This window comes from Gymnoscopelus microlampas (assembly GCF_963454915.1).
Source record: "Gymnoscopelus microlampas genome assembly, chromosome: 13".
Lineage (NCBI taxonomy): Eukaryota > Metazoa > Chordata > Actinopteri > Myctophiformes > Myctophidae > Gymnoscopelus > Gymnoscopelus microlampas.
The window spans coordinates 8,874,503-8,890,310 of NC_139950.1; the positions used below are offsets into that span (position 1 = coordinate 8,874,503).

Genomic DNA, 15,808 nt, shown 5'->3' on the forward strand with positions numbered 1-15,808 from the left:
TAGCCACTGGGTGAATATTCAACCTGAGGCTGAAACTAACTTCACCACGGTGGGAAGCGCCGAAACGGCCAGTATTGCGTTAGTCTTTTTCGGGACAGAATGTAGTTCTATTATCAATAATAACATTGTGGCGAACACAGCAGCTCTGAGGGCAGCCCCAGCTAAACAACAGGCCGCTCGACGTTCGTATTGAAGTATTTCACTGAAGATGTGGACAAAACAACGGTGGAATAACGAGCTAGGCTAGGAGCTTAGCATTGTTAGCTCGCGGTCAAGCGTCATGGCTGAACGTACAGTTGGTGTTTGCATTTCTCCATTTACAACTCGTACATCAACATAAACGTTCAGATTTAAAATATAAAGTGCTTATCTCATGGCCACGGGTGTTATAATTATGTACGGGCCCTCATAAGTACCCGTATCTTCCGTATTGTTCAATAAAAAGCATTTTGATCCGATTGATGGCCATTGTCTCCGTTGTTTTTTCAACTACGCGGACGTATTGGTTGGGGGGTGTATTGCACTCCTGATACGTTATAACTCTATGAGAAAATGGCCGCCGATCGGATTAAAATGCTTTTTATTGAACAATATGGAAGATACGGGTACTTAGACCCACCCGAAGTTAATGGTAACATCCGTGGCCATGAGATAAGCACTTTATATTTGAAATCTGAACGTTTATGTAGATGTACGGGTTGTAAATGGAGAGTGCAAACACCAGGTTGGAGTTAATCCAGGACCTAGCACTGGGTGAAAAGCAATGATTTTGGGAGGGTATCCCTCAGGCATACCCCTGATACTTAAGGGAGTATGTGTGTGTATGCTGCCCTCATTCATTAATGTACCACCTCCCACATACCTCCCACATATTCAGGTGTATGTACCATTTCTGAGACCTTCATTTGCATGTCTGCCAGCAAGGACCTCACACACCCACCCCTCCCACCCCTCTCACCCTTCCACCCCAACCACTTCTGAGCATGTGCAGAAAACTACATTTGATTGGAAGCTGTGGCTTATAACCCCACCCACCCACCCCACATTCTGCATGCTAATTCTTGTATAAACCCCCTAGTTTATACCCCCCCCCCCCCCCCCTCAGTGGGAAGGGTGGTTTAAAGCCCCCCCCCCCCAGGGGCTGTGGCTTGTCCCCCACCCCCCCCACCCCCAATGGGAGGGGTGGTTTATAGTTCCCCCCCACTACCTGCACTAATTTATATATATATATATATATATATATATATATATATATATATATATATATATATATATCCACACACACAAACAATATAGAAAAACACATAGGCAGAACTCATGTAATTATGTTTATTGATCAAGAAAAATAAATGTATACAAAACAATGGAACAGGAGCACACAGATAAGGTAAACTGTTTCAAAGAAAAGTATTTTGTTCCAGGGACCCAGAAGCAAAGATTTGAGTTAAAAATGTTCACTCTAAAAATATATATATTCAAATATTCTGAATCAGAATCAGGTTTATTGTCACATCACAGGTTTAATTAAAAAAGTGGGTGAAATTTGTGTCTATATACTCACACTAGTACCTGAGATAAGATATGTGCATGAACATAGCAGCAATGTATACTGTGCATGATATACTTATGGACGTTAGTTAAGGTGCTTGGAAAAAAAAGTTAAAAGTCAGTGCGTTATACACAGGATTACGGTGCAAAATGTCAGTGTGTGTCGACCGCATAATCCACATAGACTGACATATAGTCAGCAAGTAGTGACATGAAGAAGAGCAAAGAAAAAAGGAAAAGGAAAACAAAGTCACTTGTAGTCTACTCATGTAATCCACGGTGGCTGGGTCCAAGGAAGAGCTAAATCCAAGTCATGTGTCCCTGGTATAATCCACAGGAAGAAATACAGAAAATAAAGAAATATATTTTGTTCCAGGGACCCCAGAAGCAAAGATTTGAGTTAAAATGTTTGCACTAAAAACATAGTCCTCAAGCTCTTTGTCGTCAAGCATTGGGTCCTGGAGAACACAGCGTTTGGTACAAGGTCCTGGAGATGATCTTGTGAACTTCTTCCTGCTGGAGGGCTGAAGATCCAAAATGGAAGTCCATCTTTGGAGTTGCTCTGTGTCCTTTTTGGAGATGATCTCCTGAACTTTGGACTGCTGGAGGGCTGAAGATCCAAAATGGCAGTCCTTGAAGCCTTGAAGAAAAACAGAAGAAGAAAAAAAGAATTACAATTAAACCACAAAACCACTGAAACCGGAACACAACAATGTTAATACAATTACCACACTCTACCACACTACTGTGTGTGTGTGTGTGTGTGTGTGTGTGTGTGTGTGTGTGTGTGTGTGTGTGTGTGTGTGTGTGTGTGTGTGTGTGTGTGTGTGTGTGTATTGCCTGCTGACTGTCTGCTGAATCTTCTGCTGAAAACCAAGCCATTGTCCTGCAAATTGCAATTTATTCTGGAGATTACCTGTTAAAACTCCGAAAGGTCCTCACACATGTACCGCTGGGTGCCAACAACTGTAAAATAATATAACAGCAATTACAACTCAGAAAACTTCAACTGAAACAGGAGTGCACAAAAAAAAGTTAAATGAAGAGTGTGGGTGTGTAGTACCTTATAAAACTTCCTCGTCAACAGTGGGGAAATCAATGGAATTCTCCCTGCAAATATAATTTTAGGGGTTAGTGGGATGAAGCAATGCTTTGCCATTGTATTCAATATAGCCACAGTAAAGACAAACTACAAAGCAATCCAACTTTAGTTACTAAAATGTATAAAGTCTGTGTATTTTACTATACTGCATTATGCTGACAAATTAAATCATGGCATATGAATTGACTAGCTACTTGACTAGGCCACATGTTTTAAAACAATCTGAACTCATACAGGTAAAGGAACACTAGCCTACAACTGATCAAACAGACTGTAGAGAACTGATCAAAGTAAATACAATAAACAGTATAACCTACTAATGATTTACAATTAGATAAAATAGCAGCTTACCATTTACAAAGCTAGTCCAAAAACACCAACAGGCCAGCAGTACATGGTTGAGAAGAATGAATTCACCCAACCGCCCAAACAGTTCAAATGTTTGAAAACTCTGTTTGGACACATCTGATTGGATAGACACAAATGTTCCCCTCCCCACCATTTGAATGTGCATGTTAAATGTTGGCAGTCAGAGAGAGAGAGAGAGAGAGAGAGAGAGAGAGAGAGAAAGATTGGAAACTATTTACTTAGTTTAGTTAGTTTTAACAAGTTAAACGTTACTATGTAGAGGTACTAATGCTTTGCACTAAACAACAAGCACAAAAAAAGAACTGACATTTTATACTTAAGTAAAAGTATCAATAGTGTAATGTAGAAATGCTCTTACTTGTTACAAGAAAAGTCCATTACATTTTGTTCTTTTGAGCACTACTGGGCCTAGACTAGAAAACAAACTAAATAGTTTATTAACCACATGACTGGTGGTAACCTGTATTTTTGGCAGTGATGGCAGAAGTACTCAGTTATTTTACTTAAATAAAAGTAGCAATACCACAATATAAACATAATAAAACAAGGAAAAGGCCTGTGTTCAAAATGTTACTTGAGTAAAAGTTTAAAAAAAAGTATTGGCATCAAAATCTACTTAAAGTACCAAAAGTGAAAGTATTAAAATGTTTGAAAATGGCAGATCTACAAGCTTGTAGATTGGCTATTTTCAAATAGCCTATGTATAAAATAGGGCTAAAGTGGTTAATATGGTGATAGAGGTGGAGCTCCTATTGTCTGAGAGACCTGAGACAATAGGGCCACTGAACCCATCAACACCTTTCATGCAAATGTTGTGCCTGCATGTAAATCTCTACCCCCCAAAATACACACGAAAACACACATAAAGTAAGCCTTGTTTGTGATATAATTTTAACCATTTAATGACCATTAAACGTACTTGGTAAAAGTACAAAAGTATTGGTATCAAAATGTGTTCAAGTACTAAAATGTTTGAAAATAGCCGATCTACAAGCTCACAACACGACGCGTTGTGAGCTTGTAGATCGGCTATTTTCAAATAGCCTAGGTATAAAATAAGGCTAAAGTGGTTAATGTATGTTTTATAATGTAATCATTTATATCTGCAAAGTAACTAGTAGCTAAAGTTTTCAAATAATTGTAGTGGAGTAAAAGTACAATATTTGCCCCAAGACTGCACTCTGATCTCTGTGTGTGTGTGTGTGTGTGTGTGTGTGTGTGTGTGTGTGTGTGTGTGTGTGTGTTTGTGTCATGCTTTATTAGTATGTCCTTTCTGTAAACTAACACTGCTCACCTATGCAAGACCTAAGAACACATTTTTTTTTTAAATATTTGTATTAGCTTTTCCTTGAATGTCACAATGCAACTTTGGTTCACTGTTTCTCTCTCTCTCTCTCTCTCTCTCTCTCTCTCTCTCTCTCTCTCTCTCTCTCTCTCTCTCTCTCTCTCTCTCTCTCTCTCTCTCTCTCTCTCTCTCTCTCTCTCTCTCTCTCTCTCTCTGAGCCCCCCCCCCACTCTGAACCCCACACCTCCCATTGTTTGAACAAACCTCTAATTTACATATGTAAGGGAGATTCCCTAGCAGAGAAAAGAGAGACGCATATCCAGGTATCTTAAAGGCATTTTTAGGTAAACAGTCCTCTCCCGCATTCATTGAAATACTTCCACCAATCATTTATGTTTGGTGGGTGTATGCCTTGCCCACGTATCCAGGTATATCACCTTTTTCACCCAGTGTAGCTGGTCGTGTCTTCATTATTAATAGGTAACCCTCGACTGTAGTCGACTACCAGTGGGTCAAATTTAGTGGTGGAAGAAGCACTCGGTGGTAGCAATACCACAATATGAAAATACTCTGTTACAAGTAAAAGTGCTCAAAATGTTACTTGAGTTCAATCAAAGTAAAAGTACTAAAGTCTTGGTATCAAAATGTACTTAAAGTACCTAAAGTATAAGTACTAAAATGTTTGAAAATAGCTGATCTACAAGCTCACAACGCGTCGCAATGCGCATTGTGAGCTTGTATAAAATAGGGCTAAAGTGGTTAATGTATGTTTTATAATGTAATAATTTATGTCTGCAAAGTAACTAGTAACTCAAGTTTAAAATGATTGTAGTGGAGTAAAAGTACAATATTTTCCTCTGATCTGTAGTGGAGTAGAAGTTAAAGTATTGGAAATACTCCAGTAAAGTAAAAATACCTTTAGAAAAATGTAATTGTGTTGCATCAAATTTCTATATGGTGGACAGCTGACTGAAAGGTGTCAATGGGGGAGTGATTGAGGAGTGGCTAGGTTGAATAAATTACCCATTGATTGTTCACGCCCATTACCTGGAGCTGAGAGGTGCTAGAAGTGGAAATTCTTTAGGAGGGATTATCTCAGTTTGGACTATTATAGATAACAAGATTAAAATGGTCACATCTTCTTCAAATGTGTTCCAATTTCAATGAATGATACATCATATGAAAGCTTATATTCTGTACTTCAACAATCTGTATTAAAATGAAAAATGAAAAATGCCTACTTCATGCCTAAAGCACTGGACCCGCTCACATTTGTGTTTGAGTTCCTTATGTTGGTTTATTAGATTCAGTTCCAGTGGGCAGCATGTTTCCCTGCCCTTATGATTTGTAAACTTGGCTTATTACTTACTTACAATTATTTCACTATTTGGTAAATAAACTTAACACTTATGTATTCCTCCGTGTCGTTTCCCCTTTTTGTTATGGTCCTGAAGCCAGACTGTAACAGCGGAAATCAAAACAAATTGTGGCGTACGAATCAAATGGCTAAACAGAGGCTGGAGGTCTGTTTTGTACCACTATAATGTTAATCTCTCAAGAACAGATTCAGAGCTGCACTACTGAATCTGTCGGGAGCCCTGTTCAGAACGTGTGGGCATTGGCCTACAAGTGGGCGGGCCTTAAGATCAGGAAGTTTTCTCCCGTGTGGAGTGTGGACAGTGCACAGGTGTTTTTTCAGAGTACCTAACTGAGTGAAACCCTTGTTACACTGTTTACAGTAGAATGGTTTCTCTCCAGTGTGGACACGCTGGTGTTCTTTCAGAGTACCTAACTGAGTGAAACTCTTGTCACACTGGTAACAGCGGAAAGGTTTTTCTCCAGTGTGGATAAGCTGGTGTCTCTTCAGCTCCTCTAACAGACTGAAACTCTTGTCACACTGTTTACAGTGGAAGGGTTTTTCTCCAGTGTGGACAGACTGGTGTGTCTTCATGTGACCTAACTGACTGAAACTCTTGTCACAATGTTTACAGTGGAAGGGTTTTTCTCCAGTGTGGATACGCTGGTGTCTCTTCAGGTCACCTAACTGACTGAAACTCTTGTCACACTGTTTACAGTGAGTTTTCTTTCCTGTGTCAGTCAGACGATGTCTCTTTACTTCCGATTTAGTTAAAGTCCTGTTAGCCTCGATCTCCAGGCTTTTATTTTCCTTCGCGTTTTGCTTAAAAATAAGAGCCTGGACCAGCCTGTTGACGTTCCTGGAATAGGAAGTGGGTGATTTCCCCAACCAACCAGAGTGCAGTGGGCGTCGCTCCAAATGTTGTGACGTCAGGGCTCTCAATGCTGCACATTGGGGAGGAGGAGGGGCGCGGGGGCGGGAGCACAGATCGGTGAGCAAATGGGATCCGGCGGATTGTCTCTCCGGAGATTTTGAACCCGCCCCTCTAGACAAGATATCAGACGCGCTAGGGCAGCCTAAAGCCCTGGTAAACGGTTGACTACTGTAAGGTCTTGATTCTTCTGAGTTTCCTTGCTGCTGGCTCGTTGTCGGGAACAGTTGGTTCATGGTCAAAGCTGCTGCTATGCATGGGCAGTAATGGTCCAAGAATGTAATTAATGATATGTGACCTTACGATCCAGGATTCGTTATAGGGCAAATTACCAGATGAAAATCAAATGTGTGGATCTCTGCTGGAAAAGTTCCTCTTATAGGTGTTGGTGTCTTGCTCATTGTCTCTCTCCATGTGCGTCATTCACAATGTGCAGTCTGGTTTTAGGCCGAGCTGATTCAAAGCTCACGTCATCATTATGTTGTCACTATGATGTCAGCCATGCCCAAATATGGAGTTCCATGTCATTTACTGAGATAAAGTTTCAGCCTAGTCACCTCAATTATCTTCCAGTATGAAATTAACGAGCGTCTACGAGTATCGAGCGTCTACGAGTCTACGAGTATCAGCTGGACGCTGACCACTTGTTGGCCAATGTTGACACGTTCTGAACGGGGCTCCCGACGGATTCAGTAGCGCAGCTCTGAATCTGTTCTTGAGAAATTAGCTGGACACTGATTTCTCAAGAACAGATTCAGAGCTGCGCTACTGAATCCGTCGGGAGCCCCGTTCAGAACGTGTCAACATTGGCCAACAAGTGGGCGTGCCTTAGATAAGGAAGCGGGCAGCGCTTTATCCAATCAAATGTAGTGGGCGGGATTTACATCTGTGCGTTCGCTTCCCACTGGAAACAAACCCAAACTCATTTAACAATAGCGTCCTCGGAGCCGACAAAACCACGGAAAGTTAGTAACATTTTAACTTGTTCTTCTATTATATAGACCCTCCAGAAAAACGCGGGCAAAAATCCTTGATTATGCGGGCTAAAACTCTTGATTATGCGGGCTAAAATCTAAAAGCTACTTGTCAATAGTACTGAGTAGTTGATTCTGGTTCCAGTCTCCACTGTTCATTACAAAGACGCTGCTCTCCCCGTTTCCAACGCATATCACAGCAGTCGAGCAGGACTGGGTGGAAAAAGTTGTGAAAATGTATTGACGCACTGTTCCCCACGTCTCAGATCAACATCTTACCGTCTTGGCTGTTAATGGGTGTGGGCATTGATATGTTTACCCTGGATTTAAAACGGGCCTTCCCAGCGGTAGAGGCCCTTTTGCGGTGTGACGGCCCCCTGGGCCTTTGCTATAGGGTTGTGTGCGTGCCTTTAACAGCCTAACAGATTCCATTGCAGTGCTGGGTTGGAGGGTGGAGGCTGAGATGATCAGTGGAAGGGGAGACACCTGGGACAATTGTCTCCTCACACTATAAAAGACCCACTTTACAATGCTTCAGTCTCTTCAGTCCTCCCCAGGCCACAGGCGTGGCCGCACAGGAGAGTATTTGTGTTTGAGTTCCTTATGTTGGTTTATTAGATTCAGTTCCAGTGGGCAGCATGTTTCCCTGCCCTTATGATTTGGAAACATGACTTATTACTTACTTACAATTATTTCACTATTTGGTAATTAAACTTAACACTTATGTATTCCTCCGTGTCGTTTCCCCTTTTTTGTTATGGTCTTGGAGCCAGACTGTAACAGCGGCAATTAAAACAAATTGTGGCGTACGAATCAAATGGCTAAACAGAGGCTGGAGGTCTGTTTTGTACCACTATAATGTTAATCTCTCAAGAACAGATTCAGAGCTGCACTACTGAATCTGTCGGGAGCCCTGTTCAGAACGTGTGGGCATTGGCCTACAAGTGGGCGGGCCTTAAGATCAGGAAGTTTTCTCCCGTGTGGAGTGTGGACAGTGCACAGGTGTTTTTTCAGAGTACCTAACTGAGTGAAACCCTTGTTACACAGTTTACAGTAGAATGGTTTCTCTCCAGTGTGGACACGCTGGTGTTCTTTCAGAGTACCTAACTGAGTGAAACTCTTGTTACACTGTTTACAGTAGAATGGTTTTTCTCCAGTGTGGATACGCTGGTGCCTCTTCAGGTCACCTAACTGACTGAAACTCTTGTCACACTGTTTACAGTGGAAGGGTCTTTCTCCTGTGTGGATACGCTGGTGCCTCTTCAGGTCACCTGACTGACTGAAACTCTTGTCACACTGTTTACAGTGGAAGGGTTTTTCTCCAGTGTGGATACGCTGGTGCCTCTTCAGGTCACCTAACTGACTGAAACTCTTGTCACACTGTATACAGATGTGAGTTTTCTTTCCTGTGTCAGTCAGACGATGTCTCTTTACTTCCGATTGAGTTAAAGTCCTGGTAGGCCTCGTTGTCGGGAACAGTTGGTTCATGGTCAAAGCTGCTGCTACGCACGGGCTGTAATGGTCCAAGGCTGTAATGGTCCAAGGCTGTAATGGTCCAAGAATGTAATTAATGATCTGTGACCTTACGATCCAGGATTGGTTACAGGGCAATTACCAGATGAAAATCAAATGTGTGGATCTCTGCTGGAAAAGTTCCTCTTATAGGTGTTGAAGTCTTCCTCAATGTCTCTCTCCATGTGCGTCATTCACAATGTGCAGTCTGGTTTTAAGCCGAGCCGATTCAAAGCTCACGTCATCATTATGTTGTCACTATGATGTCAGCCATGCCCAAATGTGGAGTTCCATGTGTGCCCCTGATGTCACTATGGTGATGTCAGATAGTGTCAGACAGCTCCATACATGGAGCTGCCCATGTCAGCCATGCCCAAATATGGGACCATGACGTCAGTCCTGGACGTGACGGTTATCTCCATATATGGAGTTTCTGGGAAGGGTTCGCTGATGTCAGGCTCCGTATCTATGACACGTCTTGGGTCTCTATGACGACTTCGTAGGTCAATCGTCTCCATTTATGGGGATCTCCATATATAGACCAGTGCTGGCAAGTATGCCCTGAACGTTCGCAACAACTATACAAAAAAATGTTTTGCAACAATTGTGGTGTGCTATAATAGGGAAATGTTAAAACGGGCCACTCCTGCAAACTTTAGATGTGAATTTTAGCCAATTAGGATGGAGGCATTTTGCATGTAGTTTTATTTAAGTGAGCCAATATTCCAACATAAATATCGGCAATCTAAACAAATTGTGGCGTACGAATCAAATGGCTAAACAGAGGCTGGAGGTCTGTTTTGTACCACTATAATGTTAATCTCTCAAGAACAGATTCAGAGCTGCACTACCGAATCTGTTGGGAGCCCGGTTCAGAACGTGTGGGCATTGGCTTACAAGTGGGCGGGCCTTAAGATCAGGAAGTTTTTCTCCCGTGTGGACAATCTGGTGTTTTTGCCAAACCCAGGGGGTCGGCCTACAGGAGGCTTTGTCGGTCGGTCGGTCGGTCTGTCCCTCTTTTCCTCTGCACACACGTCATGCGAAGTCCGGCCATTCAGATTTCAACCGCTAGGGCTCTGGCAGTGCTCCGAGGAGCACTTTTTCTAGTTTCAGAGTACCTAACTGAGTGAAACTCTTGTTACACTGTTTACAGTAGAATGTTTTTTGCCAGACCCAAGGGGTCGGTCGGTCGGTCGGTCGGTCCCTCTTTTCCTCTGCACACACGTCATGCGAAGTCCGGCCATTCAGATTTCAACCACTAGGGGTCTGGCAGTGCTCCGAGGAGCACTTTTTCTAGTTCTTCAGTGTGGACACGCTGGTGTCTATTCAGGTTACATAACTGACTGAAACTCTTGTCACACTGTTTACAACAGGAAGGGTTTTCTCCCGTGTGGACTCTCTGGTGTTTTTTCAGAGTACCTATCTGAGTGAAACTCTTGTCACACTGTTTACAGTAGAATGGTTTTTCTCCAGTGTGGACACGCTGGTGTGTCCTCAGGTTACATAACTGACTGAAACTCTTTTCACACAGTTTACAATAGAAAGGTTTTTCTCCCGTGTGGACTCTCTGGTGTTTTTTCAGAGTACCTATCTGAGTGAAACTCTTGTCACACTGGTAACAGCGGAAAGGTTTTTCTCCAGTGTGGATAAGCTGGTGTCTCTTCAGCTCCTCTAACAGACTGAAACTCTTGTCACACTGTTTACAGTGGAAGGGTTTTTCTCCAGTGTGGACAGACTGGTGTGTCTTCATGTGACCTAACTGACTGAAACTCTTGTCACAATGTTTACAGTGGAAGGGTTTTTCTCCAGTGTGGATACGCTGGTGTCTCTTCAGGTCACCTAACTGACTGAAACTCTTGTCACACTGTTTACAGATGTGAGTTTTCTTTCCTGTGTCAGTCAGACGATGTCTCTTTACTTCCGATTGAGTTAAAGTCCTGGTAGCCTCGATCTCCAGGCTTTTATTTTCCTTCGCGTTTTGCTTAAAAATAAGAGCCTGGACCAGCCTGTTGACGTTCCTGGAATAGGAAGTGGGTGATTTCCCCAACCAACCAGAGTGCAGTGGGCGTCGCTCCAAATGTTGTGACGTCAGGGCTCTCAATGCTGCACATTGGGGAGGAGGAGGGGCGCGGGGGCGGGAGCACAGATCGGTGAGCAAATGGGATCCGGCGGATTGTCTCTCCGGAGATTTTGAACCCGCCCCTCTAGACAAGATATCAGACGCGCTCGGACAGCCTAAAGCCCTGGTAAACGGTTGACTACTGTAAGGTCTTGATTCTTCTGAGTTTCCTTGCTGCTGGCTCGTTGTCGGGAACAGTTGGTTCATGGTCAAAGCTGCTGCTATGCATGGGCAGTAATGGTCCAAGAATGTAATTAATGATATGTGACCTTACGATCCAGGATTGGTTATAGGGCAAATTACCAGATGAAAATCAAATGTGTGGATCTCTGCTGGAAAAGTTCCTCTTATAGGTGTTGGTGTCTTGCTCAATGTCTCTCTCCATGTGCGTCATTCAAAATGTGCAGTCTGGTTTTAGGCCGAGCTGATTCAAAGCTCACGTCATCATTATGTTGTCACTATGATGTCAGCCATGCCCAAATATGGAGTTCCATGTCATTTACTGAGATAAAGTTTCAGCCTAGTCACCTCAATTATCTTCCAGTATGAAATTAACGAGCGTCTACGAGTATCGAGCATCTACGAGCGTCTACGAGTCTACGAGTATCAGCTGGACGCTGACCACTTGTTGGCCAATGTTGACACGTTCTGAACGGGGCTCCCGACGGATTCAGTAGCGCAGCTCTGAATCTGTTCTTGAGAAATTAGCTGGACACTAATTTCTCAAGAACAGATTCAGAGCTGCGCTACTGAATCCGTCGGGAGCCCCGTTCAGAACGTGTCAACATTGGCCAACAAGTGGGCGTGCCTTAGATAAGGAAGCGGGCAGCGCTTTATCCAATCAAATGTAGTGGGCGGGATTTACATCTGTGCGTTCGCTTCCCACTGGAAACAAACCCAAACTCATTTAACAATAGCGTCCCCGGAGCCTACAAAACCACGGAAAGTTAGTAACATTTTAACTTGTTCTTCTATTATATAGACCCTCCAGAAAAACGCGGGCAAAAATCCTTGATTATGCGGGCTAAAACTCTTGATTATGCGGGCTAAAATCTAAAAGCTACTTGTCAATAGTACTGAGTAGTTGATTCTGGTTCCAGTCTCCACTGTTCATTACAAAGACGCTGCTCTCCCCGTTTCCAACGCATATCACAGCAGTCGAGCAGGACTGGGTGGAAAAAGTTGTGAAAATGTATTGACGCACTGTTCCCCACGTCTCAGATCAACATCTTACCGTCTTGGCTGTTAATGGGTGTGGGCATTGATATGTTTACCCTGGATTTAAAACGGGCCTTCCCAGCGGTAGAGGCCCTTTTGCGGTGTGACGGCCCCCTGGGCCTTTGCTATAGGGTTGTGTGCGTGCCTTTAACAGCCTAACAGATTCCATTGCAGTGCTGGGTTGGAGGGTGGAGGCTGAGATGATCAGTGTAAGGGGAGACACCTGGGACAATTGTCTCCTCACACTATAAAAGACCCATTTTACAATGCTTCAGTCTCTTCAGTCCTCCCCAGGCCACAGGCGTGGCCGCACAGCAGAGCATTTGTGAGCAGGTCTGGTGTTTAGGGCATCATGTCGCCCATTGACAAAGACTAGAAAATAGCTTTTAAACTTTTTTTTTGTTTTTTGTGATTTTCGTTTTTTTTTCATATTAACACAGTTCGAATGTTGAAGAAGGTTTATAGTCTGAAAGATAGGCGTTTTAGAATCATTAAGTGGTTTAAATTACATTACAAAAACAGGAGTGTTTCTGTGTGTTTCTGTCGGTCTTTTGGGGGCGGAGAGTGGTTTTAACTTGCAGGGACAACATTAGCATGTGAGTGGTTTTGGTTGGTTGTTGGCCCATTGTTCTCCGGTTACAAGCCTAATCCCCGCCCATCAGTATCAATCCTCTCTGTGGTGGTGTAACGTAACTTAAGTACATTTACTCAAGTATTGTACTTAAGTACAATTTTGAGGTATTTTTTACTTTACTGGAGTAATAGCCACTGGGTGAATATTCAACCTGAGGCTGAAACTAACTTCACCACGGTGGGAAGCGCCGAAACGGCCAGTATTGCGTTAGTCTTTTTCTGGACAGAATGTAGTTCTATTATCAATAATAACATTGTGGCGAACACAGCAGCTCTGAGGGCAGCCCCAGCTAAACAACAGGCCGCTCGACGTTCGTATTGAAGTATTTCACTGAAGATGTGGACAAAACAACGGTGGAATAACGAGCTAGGCTAGGAGCTTAGCATTGTTAGCTCGCGGTCAAGCGTCATGGCTGAACGTACAGTTGGTGTTTGCATTTCTCCATTTACAACTCGTACATCAACATAAACGTTCAGATTTAAAATATAAAGTGCTTATCTCATGGCCACGGGTGTTATAATTATGTACGGGCCCTCATAAGTACCCGTATCTTCCGTATTGTTCAATAAAAAGCATTTTGATCCGATTGATGGCCATTGTCTCCGTTGTTTTTTCAACTACGCGGACGTATTGGTTGGGGGGTGTATTGCACTCCTGATACGTTATAACTCTATGAGAAAATGGCCGCCGATCGGATTAAAATGCTTTTTATTGAACAATATGGAAGATACGGGTACTTAGACCCACCCGAAGTTAATGGTAACATCCGTGGCCATGAGATAAGCACTTTATATTTGAAATCTGAACGTTTATGTAGATGTACGGCTTGTAAATGGAGAGTGCAAACACCAGGTTGGAGTTAATCCAGGACCTAGCTGGTCGTGTCTTCATTATTAATAGGTAACCCTCGACTGTAGTCGACTACCAGTGGGTCAAATTTAGTGGTGGAAGAAGCACTCGGTGGTAGCAATACCACAATATGAAGATACTCTGTTACAAGTAAAAGTGCTCAAAATGTTACTTGAGTTCAATCAAAGTAAAAGTACTAAAGTCTTGGTATCAAAATGTACTTAAAGGAGAATTCCGGTCATTTTAAGTGTTATGTTTGATGTGTGTCAAATCACTTACCAACGTAGGAATGAAAATCGCGTAACTCCACAGAGCCCCCTATCGACCCCCACCGTTGTCATTATAGGAGGATATAGGATAGCCCAAATTCGCCTATTTTAACCAATGCAAAGTCTGTTTTTTTGCTTCTAGTACTCATTGTTGAGTCCCATGATAATGTAACAGGCGCTAAAACTCCCGACAAGCTAACGGCTAATAACAAACGAGCTAACGCTGGGGCTGCTTATCTCTCTGCATGGCAGCCCCAGGTTGCCAGGTCGGGAGAGAAACCAGCAACCAGCATTAGCTCGTTCTGTTATTAGCCGTTAGCTTGTCGGGAGTTTTAGCGCCTGTTACATTATCATGGGACTCAACAATGAGTACTAGAAGCAAAAAAACAGACTTTGCATTGGTTAAAATAGGCGAATTTGGGCTATCCTATATCCTCCTATAATGACAACGGTGGGGGTCGATAGGGGGCTCTGTGGAGTTACGCGATTTTCATTCCTACGTTGGTAAGTGATTTGACACACATCAAACATAACACTTAAAATGACAGGAATTCTCCTTTAAAGTACCTAAAGTATAAGTACTAAAATGTTTGAAAATAGCTGATCTACAAGCTCACAACGCGTCGCAATGCGCATTGTGAGCTTGTATAAAATAGGGCTAAAGTGGTTAATGTATGTTTTATAATGTAATAATTTATATCTGCAAAGTAACTAGTAACTCAAGTTTAAAATGATTGTAGTGGAGTAAAAGTACAATATTTTCCTCTGATCTGTAGTGGAGTAGAAGTTAAAGTATTGGAAATACTCCAGTAAAGTAAAAATACCTTTAGAAAAATGTAATTGTGTTGCATCAAATTTCTATATGGTGGACAGCTGACTGAAAGGTGTCAATGGGGGAGTGATTGAGGAGTGGCTAGGTTGAATAAATTACCCATTGATTGTTCACGCCCATTACCTGGAGCTGAGAGGTGCTAGAAGTGGAAATTCTTTAGGAGGGATTATCTCAGTTTGGACTATTATAGATAACAAGATTAAAATGGTCACATCTTCTTCAAATGTGTTCCAATTTCAATGAATGATACATCATATGAAAGCTTATATTCTGTACTTCAACAATCTGTAATAAAATGAAAAATGAAAAATGCCTACTTGATGCCTAAAGCACTGGACCCGCTCACATTTGTGTTTGAGTTCCTTATGTTGGTTTATTAGATTCAGTTCCAGTGGGCAGCATGTTTCCCTGCCCTTATGATTTGTAAACTTGGCTTATTACTTACTTACAATTATTTCACTATTTGGTAAATAAACTTAACACTTATGTATTCCTCCGTGTCGTTTCCCCTTTTTTGTTATGGTCCTGAAGCCAGACTGTAACAGCGGAAATCAAAACAAATTGTGGCGTACGAATCAAATGGCTAAACAGAGGCTGGAGGTCTGTTTTGTACCACTATAATGTTAATCTCTCAAGAACAGATTCAGAGCTGCACTACTGAATCTGTCGGGAGCCCTGTTCAGAACGTGTGGGCATTGGCCTACAAGTGGGCGGGCCTTAAGATCAGGAAGTTTTCTCCCGTGTGGAGTGTGGACAGTGCACAGGTGTTTTTTCAGAGTACCTAACTGAGTGAAACCCTTGTTACACTG

General features: G+C 42.6%; 1 protein-coding gene and 1 long non-coding RNA gene across 3 annotated transcripts in view; one reads left to right on the forward strand and one right to left on the reverse strand.

Annotated features, from left to right (window-relative positions):
- Positions 1-15,808, forward strand: part of ogdhl (oxoglutarate dehydrogenase L) — a gene marked incomplete at both ends in the record, with an annotated part of 83,246 nt that overhangs the window by 56,953 nt on the left and 10,485 nt on the right. The gene's annotated exons all lie outside the window — the stretch shown is intronic.
- LOC311058917 lies at positions 1,835-3,126 on the reverse strand. Its single transcript, XR_014602098.1, has 4 exons — positions 3,002-3,126; positions 2,612-2,658; positions 2,465-2,514; positions 1,835-2,188 (listed from the first exon to the last, which is right to left on the reverse strand). It is a non-coding gene; the product is annotated as an uncharacterized lncRNA (long non-coding RNA).